The sequence below is a fragment of the Mustela erminea genome, chromosome 4, assembly GCF_009829155.1.
Source record: "Mustela erminea isolate mMusErm1 chromosome 4, mMusErm1.Pri, whole genome shotgun sequence".
In the NCBI taxonomy this organism is placed as follows: Eukaryota; Metazoa; Chordata; class Mammalia; order Carnivora; family Mustelidae; genus Mustela; species Mustela erminea.
In genome coordinates, this window is record NC_045617.1 from 65,115,806 (window position 1) to 65,130,858 (window position 15,053).

Consider the following 15,053-nt stretch of genomic DNA (forward strand, 5'->3'; position numbering starts at 1 on the left):
TCCCCAGTTGCGCTGCGTTTTCTGGTTACACACACATAAAATCGGGAACCATTGTTTCCCTAAATGTAAGAACCTCCTGATTCTCCTACCCACCCTCCCCCACCCAAAGACCTTTTGATTTAGATGGTATGCTTATTTTAATGCGGAAGTTCCAGAAAACCTGTAACCGTTTTTGGAAATATATCTGCTCTGCTAGGGAGAGTCTGGACACCTAAGGTCTAATGACTTAATCTCTTCAGCCAAATACCCGAGGTTAAGTCTGACAAGATGCCTTGAACTTGTTTACTTTGAAGTCATGCTACTTCCTGTAGAGTGGTTTATTTTGTCTTAATGTGTTTGGAAGATTAGGCCGTCGTTATTTTGACTAGGGGTGGGGAAGGGGTGGCTTTATCGAACTTGACGGGCTGGGTGTTGGGAGGGGGGTGCGGGGAGGCCCCTCTCCAAGCCGGGGCAGCCGAAGAGCAGCATCCTTACTGTGAATATAAATGGTTTGGTACCTAATCTCCCACTAAGTGACTGGTTCTGAAAAACATCGTTCCAGAAAGTTAATTCACACCAGTTTATGCTCAACAAAACGAAAAAACCGTCTTCTAGAACCTGCACATGGACAACTTGTTCAGATATAAATGAACTACAAACTAGCATTTCAGTGTCTGAGCATGTTAACTAATGAACTGGTCATGTTTCTAACAATTAATACACAAATCATGTGACTATCAGTGAAATCTTTTCTTTTATGAAGGGGGAACTTAATTGGCTGCCATCTCCTTCATAGAAAAAATTCTTTCACACCTTTGCTTAGAAACTCTGATTTCCAAGGGACACATATTATGTATGGTCTTTTGAATGCTTTTACTTATGATTTAAGTAAAACTTATTTCTGGCCCACATCTTTTTCCTATTTTTTGTAGCTCTAAATTAATGTTTTTGGTGTTCAGAAGTGCATATGTGAGCAAGTACCAAAAATAGAAGAAAGGTAAAAATAGATTTTTAAAATCTAGATCGAAATATTTTGAGTGAACAACTAAGGACTCCTTGAATTTTAATAACTTAAATGTTTTCCATATATTTAGAACATGTTATCTATATCTGAATATAGGACTCCAGTGTTAGTGCTTTATTCTTATGGACATATTTCACCTCATACACATCCAAATGCTGCAGTTCATTATTTTTTAACAATCACAAGTTTGTATACAGGTGGGTGTTCAGGGAGGAAGTAGGGACTTACGTCTTTTACCATCAAGAGGTGATTTGTTGAGGGATTAATTTTCTTTCTCTCTTTCTTTCAATTAGATTATTTTAAGGTAATGGACATTCTTAGGTGTCTCTTAGTTTTTTGTTTACCTGTGCAAAAACTGGTGTAATTTTAAGACAAATTTTTTTTTAATTTGTAATCGCTTCACAGTGTTTCATTAGGTTCAGGTGTAGAACAGTGATTCAGCATCTCTATACATTATGCTGTGCTCACCGCAAGTGTAGCTACCATCTGTCACCATGCAGTGCTAGTACAGTATCATTGCTTATACTCCCTGGGCTGTGTCTTTTATTCCTGTGATTTATTCATTCCATAACTGGAGGCTTTTATCTCCCACTCCCTTTCCCCTCCGGCAACAATCAGTTCCTTCTCCATATTTATAGGTTTGATTCTGCTTTTTGTTTATTCATTTGCTTTTTAGATTCCACATATGAGCAAAATTGTATGGTATTTTTCTTTCTTGGTCTGACATTTCACTTAGCATAATATCCTCTAGGTCCTAGGACAATTTAGGTTAGAATTTCAGGTGATTGTAAAAATAAGACCTGTAATTATTCATAATTATACGGTTGTATAATATGTACATATGTACACATATGTATATGTGTACATATCAAAGATGGGTTGAAAATTGGGGGTATACCATCTATAGAACAAAACACTTAAGGATATTGAAAGGTACTATATTAATCCGACATTTAAAAACCATATTTCTGTCAGCACATATTTATCTTCTGTTTCAAAGGTAGTCAAGCTACATTCCTCGTGGTAATATTTTTTATTTTTCTTGAGGATGAACTGTTCTTTCAACATTATTTTTCAAAAACCAAATTGACTTGGAAGCAAGTTTTTGATGTCACCACTAGAGGACATCAAGCCCTTTTTCAGGCTGTTATTTTGAGTCCTCACATAGATGAATATTCACAAACTGCCTCTGTCCAAGCTTTCTGTGTTTAATTTTTTAGTGCTCATGCTTAAGAGCTGTGGAAAGTGAGCATGCACAGCTTATTTCCCAACTTGATGCCTTCTTTTTAAAAAGTCGACTGAGTTAAGACCACATTTAAAGCTGCATCTGACTAATTCATGAGACAACACTTTTCATGCGCAGGAAATAAATTAATACCTATAATCTGAATTCTGTTAATACTCTTTTGGGGGAAATGACTTGGAACCTGGATTTGGGTTTTTCTCTCCTCAGCAGGCTGTCTGGCAGAAGAATATGGGCTTTGTTTGTGATCTTGGTCATAACTTTCACAGCATTAAAGTGATCTTCATGGTTTCACTTGGCTTGAAACTTCTGCAGATACCTGCAAATCAACCCTGTAAGATAGGGGCTCAGGCCACAATTTGATATTAAATCTATCCTTTCTGAAATTCAAGTCCTAAAGTTCATAAGCTTCATTCAGGCAGCTACATAACTTTCTTCCCCATTATATTATAACTAGCTCTTATTTTATATCTTGCTAAAGAGGGAAGTATTATTAGACCAGAGCTGTGCGCAGGAACATGGACTTTTTAATATCATTATTTAGGCACATGTATGAAACACTAATTTACATTGGCATATTCTCTAAAAAAATTTCTAACATCTTTGTTTCCTGGTGCAGGAAAATAATCCTTTGTTGAAAGGGTTTTTTTTTTTTTAAACTCAGGTCTCATTATATTGATGTTAAAACTGAAAATATTGAGGCTTAGGATAATTTGACCAAAAAATATGTACCTTGCATATAGTAAGCAATATGGTAGCTAGAAGGTTGACAAAGACATGCTTCTTGGATTTAGCAAGCGAAACAAAACTCATAAATAATTGTGGGTCATGAAGACTTCAGTGAAGAAAGAGCTGCTTCTGGCCATGGTCATCGGGGAGATTATACACTTTAAAAAGTATGGGTAAATTATACATAAAGTTAGGTGGAGGAAAGAGGGGAAAAGGTGCAAACATGGAAAAGAGCAAAATTTTGGTGCCTCAGAATGAAAGAGTCAAAGAAGATCAATTAGGAATCATAATACATGGAGGCCAAATTGTGGAGTGGTTGCCGGTCAAGCTGAGAGGCTGGTATGTTATTCTGTAAACAGTGGCAAACTGTTGATGATTCTTGAGAATAACGTATCTTGATCAAAACATGCTTATTTAGTAATTCTGCACCCACGAATTTGCAAGCTTGATTGCAAAGTTTGGTAGAAAAGTTCAGCTGTGCCTTCTAACAAATGCATAGTTCCTCCATCTAGGAAAATCATTCTCTTCAGTTGACTTTGGCCAACTTTAAGAATGGTAACAATAATGTATGGGGAACATCGTGGAGCCAGACAGATCAGCCAAACCTCTGAAGATTAGTGAAATCTGGAAATTACCTGTCTGGTTCTCATTTTGAAGTAGGTGTGTAGACTAGAGGATGGATTAAAGAAGGAAGAGTTCAGGAATGTGTAGATCAACTCTGAGGTTCTTGCAGAAATCCAGGCGGGCTGTTGGAAGTGGGGACAGAATGATGAATTCAAGATTCTACAGAGATGTGTGAAAGGATATGGGTACAAAGTTGCATTTAAGATTATACTCCTGGTTGGAGTTTGGTTTATTGGTTTAAGGATGGCATGAAAGTAATCAAGGGGAGGACCTGGTTTTGGTGGGAGAAGTAGAAAATTTTCTGTTTTAAACATGGTGTAAGAGAGATGTGCAGGTAGAAATGTCTAATGGGCAGCAAGAAGTATGGGGATAGGGAGAAAAGTGGAAGCTGGAATTCTGGGATTCATTCCATATGAGAATAATAATTGAAGCCAGGAGAGTAAGGAGAGCCTAGAAGGAAAAACTGAAAAAGGGGCAGGACAATATTCCAAGCATAGGAGGGCGAAGAGCCAGAAAAGAAGACAGACGGAGAAGCCAAAAAGATAGGAAACACATAATCTAGCAGTGCACACCTGCCAAGGGAGAGGGACAAAGAGGTCAAGGATTCAAAGAGTGAAAGAGAAGTCATCACTGTGGTTCCCAGTTGGTCACTGACTGCCCCTAGAAGAATTTCACTTGGCCCAAGAGTAGGGGATGAACCAGATTGTAAGTGATTAATGGATGGGCAGTTGGAAAGACAGCCGACTTTGGAGACTGTAAAATTGACTGGTGAAAGGGAAAACACATCCTTAAGTAGGCAGGGGACTTTTTCTCTTTCTTTAAAATTTACTTTTGCCTACGAGAAATTGACTGATATTTTGGGTGTACAATTCGTTGAATTTTGCCAAATATGCAGTCATGTAACCACCACTGTAATCATAGACTAGAAGAGTTCTCTCGCCCCAGAGAATTCTGTCGTGTTGCCCCTCTAATCAGGCTCTCCTTGTTCCCTTAATCCCTGCCAGACACTGATCTGTTCACCATGTGTCTAGTTTTGCCTTTTCTAGAATGTCAAAAGGGGAAGCATATACCATGTAACCTTTTGAATCTGAATGTTTTCACCTAGCATAATGCATTTGAGATTCTAATATGTTGTATGTCTCACTAGTCACTTATCGATGAGTAGTTTGCTGTTATAAGGAAGTACCATAGATTAGTAATCCATCCACCCATTGAGGAGCATTGGGTTATTTCCAGGTCTTGGCGATTATGAATATTGCTGCTGTAAACACTGACACACAGGCTTTTCTCATTTATCTAAGGGAGCTAGATACCTAGGAGTGGGGTTGTTAACTCCTGTGAAAGCGTATGTTTATAGGAACCTGCTAAACCATTTTCCAGAGACCCTATAATTTTGCATCCCTTCCAGCAATGTCTGAGTTCAAGTTGCTTGGCATCCTTGTCAGCACTTGATATTGTTAGGTTTTGTTTTCAGTTTTTTAGCCAATGCCCAAATTCTTTGAGTAAAAGAATCTAATTGCCTTCAAGTAAAATAGTGCCCTTCTGGATGCTAAATGATGCTCACTGGACTTTGAACAGCTGTGGAGATGGTGTTGCCCAGAGCGGAGGTATAATGAGGAGAATTTTTTTGGCTTTAACATCACCATCTTCTTTATTCTTCCATAGTGTTGATTTCCTGTGGAGTCTTCATTCTGGAGTTGATTATGAACAGAAGTGCCATTAGGCAGCACATCCCATACCAGTCCAAGTTCTCTTCCCACCCTAATGTCTGTCTTCCAATTCCCTGAAAGATGGCTTTCCAGAATTTGGAAAGAATGTTGTTTCAGTTATAAAGCTAGACATATTGGTCATATAACTTGTTTTATGGTCCTGGTTATTGCTTGTTTGCAGAATTTATATTGCCAAATCAACTAAGGGGTCAGCTCTCAATTTCTGAAGTGTACTTACAGTGTTTTGTAAAGGTCTCGATAGTCACTGGACTTTTAATAACTGAGCATGATCTAAGGTTCTATATGCTAAATATGTATGGTATTTTGGCTTATTTCTTTTATATAAAATCCAGCTTTAAATGTTGTAGCTATTCAACAGGTCACTGCCTTTTTCCTTTTTAATTTTAAGTCCAGTATAGTTAACATAATGTTACTAGTTTCAATTATATAATATAGTGATTCAGCATTTCTATACATTACTCAGTGCTCATCATAATAAGTGTACTCTTTAACTCTTTAAACCCCATCACCCACCCACCCACCCATCTCCCCCTCTGGTAACCATCAGTTTTCTGTAGTTAAGAGTCTGTTTTTTGGTTTGTCTTTTTTTTTTTTTTTTTTTTTTTTTTGGTCCATTTGGTTCTTAAATTCCACATATAAGTGAAATCATATGACATTTGTCTTTCTCTGATCAGCTTATTTTGCTTAGCATTATTCTCTCCATATCCATCCATGTTGGGCCTTTTGCCTCTGTAACATCTGTTTTTGCAATGTTCTGAATTATAGTTTACAAATTTAATGGCATCAGGTGGTTTTTCTGTTCATTAAATACTAGTCTCCCTAGTATCTTGGAGAAAGAGCCAGTTAAAGAATCTATAAAATTTTCTAGATGCCACTTTAAATTTTGATTTGAGGATTAATATATTTCGACAACAAGAATTCACTGCACTCAACAATTCCTCATCTTTGAAGCTCCTACAGAAACAGTTGTGAAAGAATTGTGAGAAATGCCTGGGAGAATGAACACTCCTGACCAAACATTGCAGATGAACATAGGAATGCAAAACTGAGCAGAAAGGAAGTTAAGCCATGCATTTGGGATATGTGAACTGGACTTTGTAAGCATCGTTAGTAAAATGATGTATATTTAAATTTTAGAGAATTGAGATCTGATCGCCTCTTGGCCTTTTGGCTAAGATCAAGTGGAGAATTGAGATCTGGAGTTTTAAACTTAGGTAACTTAAAGCTTCCCCTTGGAGTTGGCTTTCCTATAAAAGGAACCATCATTTACTATGGCATAACCTCTCACATATCCCTGACACTATGTTGAAAGTAGAAAATAGCCATATTCTAGAATAACTTTAAACTCCAGGCTGAAATTCCAGAAGAGACCCCTTCTTTCAGTGTCCGCACTCACCGACACAAGGCCTGCTTGAGTAACATGCATAATAATAGGCTACAGCAAAAATGTGGGGCTGCTTATCAAGGTCTTAACCCAGGCTTTTGGTTCTCAGAAGTCTTGACCTAACACATGCAACAGGACCTGGTTCCTTGCTACCCACATTCAGCTGGATTGGTTTCAATTCAGGGCTGATGCTCTGTATGTTGACCCCCTTAACCACAGCACTCGTCAGTTCATTTAAATACAGCTCATTCCTTGGGCATAGGGTTATGTTGTTGAAATGATTATTGATTAATGATTAGCATCGTCAGTTCTCAATCTTGACAGTGACTTAAAATCACATGGGGACCTCTTAAATCTCACTGTGCCCAAGCCCCACCCTAGGCAATTATCGGAGAATCTCTAGGGGTGGAAACCAGGTGGCTGTATGTTCTAAGACTCCCCCAGTGATTCCAGTGTGCATTCAAGACTAGTTTGGATTGATTTCCTACCCACTGCTCTTCAGTGTGACCTTGGTAGGTTTAATTTGGATGTGTCAGGTGTACCCTACTCATGGAAACCGCCTGGAAAATCCTAATAGCCATTTCCCTCAACCTAGTGAATTTATTGTGTTTGTCTCTTATTTGGCTTCAGCAATTTTGTGAAGGAAATATAGATGTGAATATGAGTACACTTGAGTAGCAAAATATGTGCACACTGGTATGTGTATTTATGCCCTTTTATGTATAAATATGTGCAGTTAGACGAGAGGTTAGGTAATGAACTTTCTCTCTGGTTCTGCCACCTTCTTCCTCCCTGCCCTCAAAATCAGAAACTTCAATTTCAGGTAAATAAAGTTTTTCATAGCAAATTTATACTCTTCTCAGAGACTTTCATAGTGACCCATGACCTCTCATCATCACACCCCTGGCTCTGGAGACCACTCTTGTCTTTTCTGTCTGCCAGTAAATATTTGACATAAGAATGACCTCGCCATTCTCGCCTTCCACCCTACTGCACAACCTATGCTAATAGCCTGTGGACTAATCGTTCTTTGCTTTATTTACCTCTCTTCATTCTCCTCATTAGATGTTACTTGACAGAAGGCTCAGTCTGGTGACCTCTGCTCTTTTTGCTTTTTCTTAAAAGTATTATTCACACTCGTGACTTTGAACATCATGACAAATTAATATCTCTAGCTCTACATGTCAGAACCTCTAGAGGCACGTCTGAGGTCTGTGTGTGTGCTTGAGGTTTTATGGTGCTCTCAGTTGTGACATGAAGCTTTTTAAGATTTTCTTTTTTGTTTTTTTCAGATTTTCTTTCTTTTCCTTTTTTTTTTTTTTTTCCTCTTCATTGCTGTTGATGTGTGCATAGCTATACAAACCGGGACCACAGTGAAACGTGGAATAGGGGATACTGGATGGGACTGATCCCTAAGGAAAAGATGGTCTTTGATTTCCTCTCTGCCCCTTCAAGGTTATACTGAAGCCATATGGTTTTGCACTCAATCTATTACTTTGTGCAGGACTCTGAGTCCTGTTCTCACCTCTGTCACTTGCTACTTGAGGGATTCGGGGCAAGTCATTTGACCAGGCTTTTCCTTGATTGATTGATTGATTGATTGATTTTAATAAAGATTTTATTTATTTAGTTGATAAAGATCCCAAGTAGGCAGAGAGAGAGAGGAGGAAGCAGGCTCCCCGCCAAGCAGAGAGCCCAACTCGGGGCTTGATCCCAGGACCCAGGGATCATGACATGAGCCGAAGGCAGAGGCCTTAACCCACTGAGCCACCCAGGCATCCCTCTTCCTTGATTTGCTTGCTTTTTGAAACCAGGATACCAGCCATACCTTCATTAGGCTACGGTGAGGATGAAGTGAGTTGATGCATGTCAAGGATATAAAACCATGCCTGACACAGCACAGAGTGTGGTTATAATTAATGTGCTCATAGTAGTTAAGGACTGGTACTGCATCACTGTGAAAATATGGGCTTCCCCTGGCATTCTGAAGTGTTCCCTCAAACAAATTTTTATTTTTACTTGTGAAGTCTCAGAGAATCAGAGTGTCATGCTGATTCAAACCTGATTGCAGCTGTGTGATCATGTCGCCATGGGCTTGGCACACTGGATGGTGTTTCTCACCTGTCAAAATGTTGCATGGAATGTTCCAGTAGAAGGTTGCTGCACACAAACCTGGGAGATGCTCAGATTGTGTTGTTACTGAGTTAAAGGCCATGCCAGCCTTTCTTGACTTATTTTTCATTTCTATGATATTCAGAAGTATTTTTTTGACTGTGTCATAGTTCTCCATTTTACGTTCTTTCCTAAAATACTGGCCACAGAATTATTGCACTTTAAATCATAAAGATGGATTTGTACCCTTTAAACCACAAAGATGGACTTCCCAGACTTACTTTGACTTGAAACAAGCCACTTCATTGAATATGTTTCTCTAAAAGGAAAATCTGGGAAGTGTGTACAACCTGCCTCCCACAAGGCTTTCAAGAGAAGTCTGTAGTTTGTGTTTCTTGAAACAAGTACTTTTGTAGGGGATGGACGAAGTAGGTGAAGAAAATTAAGAGGCCCAAACTTCCAGTTACAGGTTGTGGAGGTGAAAAGTACAGCATAGGAAATGTAGTTAATAATGTTAATAATAACTTGGTATGGCAACTACACTTGTCATGGTGAGTATTTCATGATATATATAAATGTCCTATTACTAAGTCATATACCTGAAACTAATGTAAAATTGTATGTCAACTATAACTAAGAGGTTTTTAATTCTACATACATTGAAATAGAAAAAAATCAGAAAATTGTTTCTCTTACTAAAAATTTTTGTATGTTAAATTTTAGAAGAGACTTTCTTAAATTGCAGAGGCTTTTTTTTTTTTTTTTTAAGACTTTATTTAGGGGCACCTGGGTGGCTCAGTGGGTTAAGTCTCTGCCTTCAGCTCAGGTCATGGTCCCAGGGCCCTGGGATCAAGCCCTGCATTGTCTGCTTGGCAGGGAGCCTGTTTCTCTCTCTCTCTCTCTGCCTGTCTGCCTCTCTGCCTACATGTGATCTCTCTCTCTGTGTCAAATAAATAAAATCTTTGAAGAGAAAAAACAAAATAAAGACTTTATTATTTGACAGAGAGAGACACAGCGAGAGAGGGAACACAAGCAGAGGGAGAGGGAGAAGCAGGCTTCCTACCAAGCAAGGAGCCCAGTGCAGGGCTTGGTCCCAGGACCCCAGGATCATGACCTGAGCCAAAGGCAGACCCTTAATGACTGAGCCACCCAGGCACCCTACAGAGGCTTATTTGTAAGACCCATAGGATATTGGGGCAGAGATGTATGAGTCAGACCTTTGTCCCTAAGAAAATAACTCATTCAACTTGTAATTTCAATTTTTATCTTTTTAAAAATTTAACTCCTAAATGTTTAAATATCACTTCCTCAGATGGGTCCTAGGTTTAGATGCTCTGAATAATGCCTTCAGATTTTGTATATAATATAGTGGACACTATGGTGATTAAACCAACATAACTTAAACCACCCTTAAAATATTAAGGTTTATATTATTCTTCAGTAAGAAAAATTATTAAAAATAAGAAATATTCAACATGAGAATAAACCCAGAAACTTCTTTTGCAACAATGGCTTCCTACCTCCTACCATCCCTGGGAGGATGTCCTTGTTGTGTATGTAAAAGGGTATATCCCTATGCTTCATTAAAGTGACATCGTGGGGCACCTGAGTGGCTCAGTGGGTTAAAGTCTCTGCCTTCGGCTCAGGTCATGATCCCAGGGTCCTGGGATCGAGTCCCACATTGGGCTCCCTGCTTAGCGGGGAGCCTGCTTCCTCCTCTCTCTCTGCCTGCCTCTCTGCCTACTTGTGATCTCTGTCAAATAAGTAAATAAAATCTTTTTTAAAAAAATGTAAAAACATATATGAACATTTAAAAAAATAAAATAAAGTGACATCGTATAAGTCCCAGGTAGATTATCAGGAACTAAAATACAAGTAGAAGAAATGGCTCCACAGTAGAAAGCATTATAATAGAGAAATGGGGGATGGAGCTATTTTTAGTCTGTAAGACCTATGAGAGGGCAAATGTCTTTGAATAGAAAACCCCCCATAATCTTTTAATCCAGTGAACCTCAAGGAAACACTACTTTGGCATATTAGATTCAGTCTTTGGTAGTCCAGCCATACCCAGAGTGCATCCACAATAGAGTTTAAGGTCTTCAAGGAGGTTTTGGAAGAGAGGAGTACAGAATGGCACACGGAAGGAGAAGAAGGCTTTACTGAATCCAGTGTCTGGGAGCTCAGACCCAGTGGTGAAGTGCACAAAGATGAGGTTTTGCTTTACGGTACACATGCTATCTGTTGTCAGTGTCCCTATCTCGAAACCCGTTTATGGAACAGTTTGCAATATGTTAATTCTTTTTAAAACAAACAGCTTTTGGTTTCATAAACTTCCCTTCTTTTGTTTGTAAACCGCAAGAACCAGGTGTTTTTTCATTGAGTCCACGAAAGCCTGGCTCTGGGCTGCAAAGGGACTTGGGTGTTTCTTATAATAAGGGTTGTGGGGGGGGGTGTCTCCCCCACCATGCCAAGATGGAAACAGGAACCAAGTAGGACCGTCTCGACAAAAAAAATTATGAGAGTAGAAAGAATGTTGTTATAACTGTGATTGCTTCTCTACAACATTGTTTGTCTCTGGAACAAGTCTTTATTTTTGTTTTTTTAAATGTATCAGTGGTTTTAGTGCCTTTAACAATGGGAGTGTGGCCACTTTGCCCAATAATAAAAAGGCAAAACGGTCCATTTGTGGTGTTTTAGGAAGTTTGCCAAAAGGTTCCTTTTATCATTATAATCCTTCCTCAGTTGCCTGTCTAAAATTAAGAGGAGTTTCGGGGCACCCGGGTAGCTCAGTTGGTTGAGCGTCTGACTCAGTTTCAGCTCAGGTCATGATGGAGCCCTATGTTGTGTTGGGCTCCAAGATCATCAGGGAGGCTGGTTGAAGAGTCTCTCCTTCTTGCCCCTCCCCCAAACTTATTCAAATACACACACTCTCTCTCTCAAATAAAATAAATAAATCTTAAAATTCACAGAAGTTTTAAGGCAGGAGCTTGGAAAGGGATATGAAAGGTAAAGGGGTTTTGGAAATGAGGTTTGGGGCACTCCAAGTATGTTTCTCAACCTGTTCATCCTTCAGAGCTATTGTTTCTTTCTGTGTCTTTCTGTGTTGTGCCCACTAAAATCTCAGTGGCTATAGATCAGACAAGACTAAAAGGGGATGATATTTCTCAAAAAATGTACTGGGTCGCTAGTAGTATCTATTTCTTGGAAATTAATGCTTCCTATCTTTTTTAAAGCAATTACTGATGCATTAGGAATCTTTTTTGTTTAGCAGTTCCAAATTTGAAAAGCGTCTGGCTTGCTTTTAATTCTAAATATACTTGTCTCTTATCTGTATAATTTAGCTACAGGCTTTCAGTGTTCTGGTTGGTTGCTGACAATTACACTGGATATGCTTATCTTTTTCAGCATGGACCTTAGCTGAGTGAAAACAACCAAACCTCAAACTTACCCACCATGATTATATAATTTGTGCTTCCTTCCCCTAGGTTGATTTCAGAACTATGCCTCAGAATTGTAATCATTTTTTCCTTTGTCAGAGTTGGTTCTATTTAACGAATAACTGTAAAGTTTAGTACCTCAAACCTTCATACACACTTTATGTTCTCATGAGAAACATGTATTATTCAGTGCCCTCCCTGTCCACGTATTTATATATGTTTCTTCTGATTGAGACAGTGGGGTTACTTTATGACAATAGGGAGTAATTTTTTTAACTTGCATATCTGCACTTTCCAATTCATTTAATGTTGAGGTAACCAGTTGTTATAATGATTAAAAGGATTTATTTGATAATGCTTTGATGCTGACCTGCACTGGATGCTCAAGGAGAGATCATTAGTGAAAGGTAAGAGGATTTAATAGTTCTACTCTGAGATTGCCTGAGCCCGATTGTATGAATACAATACAATTAATAGAGCATTGCAATATTGGAAATGACTTTAGTAAATAGTGTCCAGCCTCTACAGTGAAAATTATGATCCCTGACACATAGACCTTTGACTTTTGAGTGGCATGCTTTCATCTACAGCATGTTGATTTCAATGTGGGAATGGAGTGTCTTAATCTCTGTGATTATGTTGGTGTATTTTAGCTTTACGTCTAATCTCATGATGGCTCATTTTATCTATCAATTTAGCAAGTCTACAGTACCCGGTTATTTGGTCAGACACTAGTCTAAATATTGCTGTGATGATATTTTATAGATGTTATTAACATTTACAGTCACTTGACTTTAAGAAGACTACCCTCGATAATATAGGGGGCTTGATCCACTCCATTGAAGGCCTTCAGAGCAAAAACTGAGGTTTCCCAGAGAAGAGGAAATTCTGTCTTATAGATTTTGGACTTGCCAGCTTCTACGATCACAGCTGCCATTATTCCTTAAAATAAGTCTTTTTTTTTTAAAAAAATTGTCTCTTTGTATGACTTATGTATTTTTCTCCAGAGAACTAGTAGTATGTAGTATCAATAGTAGTCCAGTAGTAGTTTGGGTTCTGAATCTTTGGAGAAGAAGCCTGACCGGATACCCTGACCCTCAGAAAGAAAATCAGAGTTTTCCCCCAGGATTATGTAACACATTTCAATTACTTTTTAAGAGAAACTTTTAAATTAACTTTTAAGGTAAAAACAGGATATTAAACCTCTTAAAATTTCTTAATTGATGTCAGTTTTAATTTCGGTAGGGCATTTTAGGATAAAGAATTGGAAAGAGTAGCAAAGCCACAAAAGATGGGATTGGGACAAGTCTCAAGAAATTCTGTAATGAACGTTGAACCCTTTGCTCTGGGCTGGGTCACTTCTTCATTGACCTGAAGACTTAAGACAATCACTCTCCGTAAAATGCCCATAAAGTAATAAACTGAATTGCTTTACTATTCTTCAATACTGCTCTTCTCTCACAAACGTTTAGATCTCTCTGAAGTTACAGAGCCATGGTGTTCCATTCAAAGTAAATGGTGTCATTGATCTGGTGTCATTTATCTTCTTCATTTTCAGTCCCCATCTTCCCTAGAATTTCTCATCTTCTAGAGTTCCCTGAAGTTGCCCGTCGGGGAGAGTGCGGGAAGTCTGGGAGCTGCAGGTGTAGCAATCCTGAGCACCAGCCTGTGGTAACCGCACCACTGAGGGAAGCGTCCATTGTTGGTGTATTTTAGCTTTACGTCTAAAACCTCTGGGGGGCATCAGCTGAACGAGTAAAACAGTACAACTGTAGAGCTGCCGGCAAAAAACAGAGCTCTGTGAAGTGTAAATACTGGCGGGGGAGGGGTGAGGGGAGGGCCTTCTGAAGCTCTCTCAGGCCTTTTCTTTCTGCCAGAGTGTTTCTCCCTGGGCATCTAACTGCCCTTAGGTTCTCATCCGGTTGTGGAATCAGTTGTGGGATCAGTAGAGACTCTAAAGACCTAAGAATCCAACCTGGACACAACACGTTCATTCAGCACTGTCATCCCAGGTCCGTGTTTCTGCATGGCCATCTTCAGTGACGGAAGGCACAGCTTGTTACCTTCTGGTAGCTTCCAGTCACCCAGCCTCATTCTGCCTTCCAGCACTACACTAAAAGTAGAAATGCCTCCACATGTTAACCTTTAATACAGTTACCTTGTTTCTCCAGATCTTGCCCTGTTTTCTCCAAAGGAAAATGTACCTTCTTTCCAATGATCTCCTGTATTATAGCCTAGAATTTTGGCAGGTCCTAGGCTGCTCTCTTTCGAGTGTGTTCTAATTTATCATCCTAGTGAAATACCTAGTTCAGGCAATGTGATCCGAGGACCCCCAAGCAGAGAAGGCTCTTCCGCTTACTCAGCGAGCTGGACATCTGCTGATACCACCTGTGATACTGTTAGGACTTTCACTGACTCATCACGCTGATCGTATGTCGAGAGCTCGCTGTCCGCGCACCCTCCTTCTGCGCAGCTCCTGAAGCTTGGCTGGGTTGTCTTGTTGTCTTCTCTGCCCGTGCAGCTGGACTTAAAAAGAGGGGTTCGTATTTATCGTTACTAAGTCTTTTTTTAGCGATAGCCCATTATTTTGATCTGTTGATGATTTTGGCCCTGAGTCTAGCCATCTCTCTGTTTTATCTACAGATATACAACCCTCGTTCTCCTCTAAATCTTTAATAAAACACCACCTTTCCTCCCCGTTGCCCACTTGTCCACACTCATCTGGGCTTTGGCAGCAACTCGGTATTCATGCTCATCCCCCTGAAATAAGTCTTCCACGCTGCCAGGGCCT

The 15,053-nt window shown here is 39.3% G+C and overlaps 1 protein-coding gene across 5 annotated transcripts in view; it reads left to right on the forward strand.

Annotated features, from left to right (window-relative positions):
- Window positions 1-15,053, forward strand: part of MAP7 (microtubule associated protein 7) — a 169,928-nt gene that overhangs the window by 1,267 nt on the left and 153,608 nt on the right. The gene's annotated exons all lie outside the window — the stretch shown is intronic.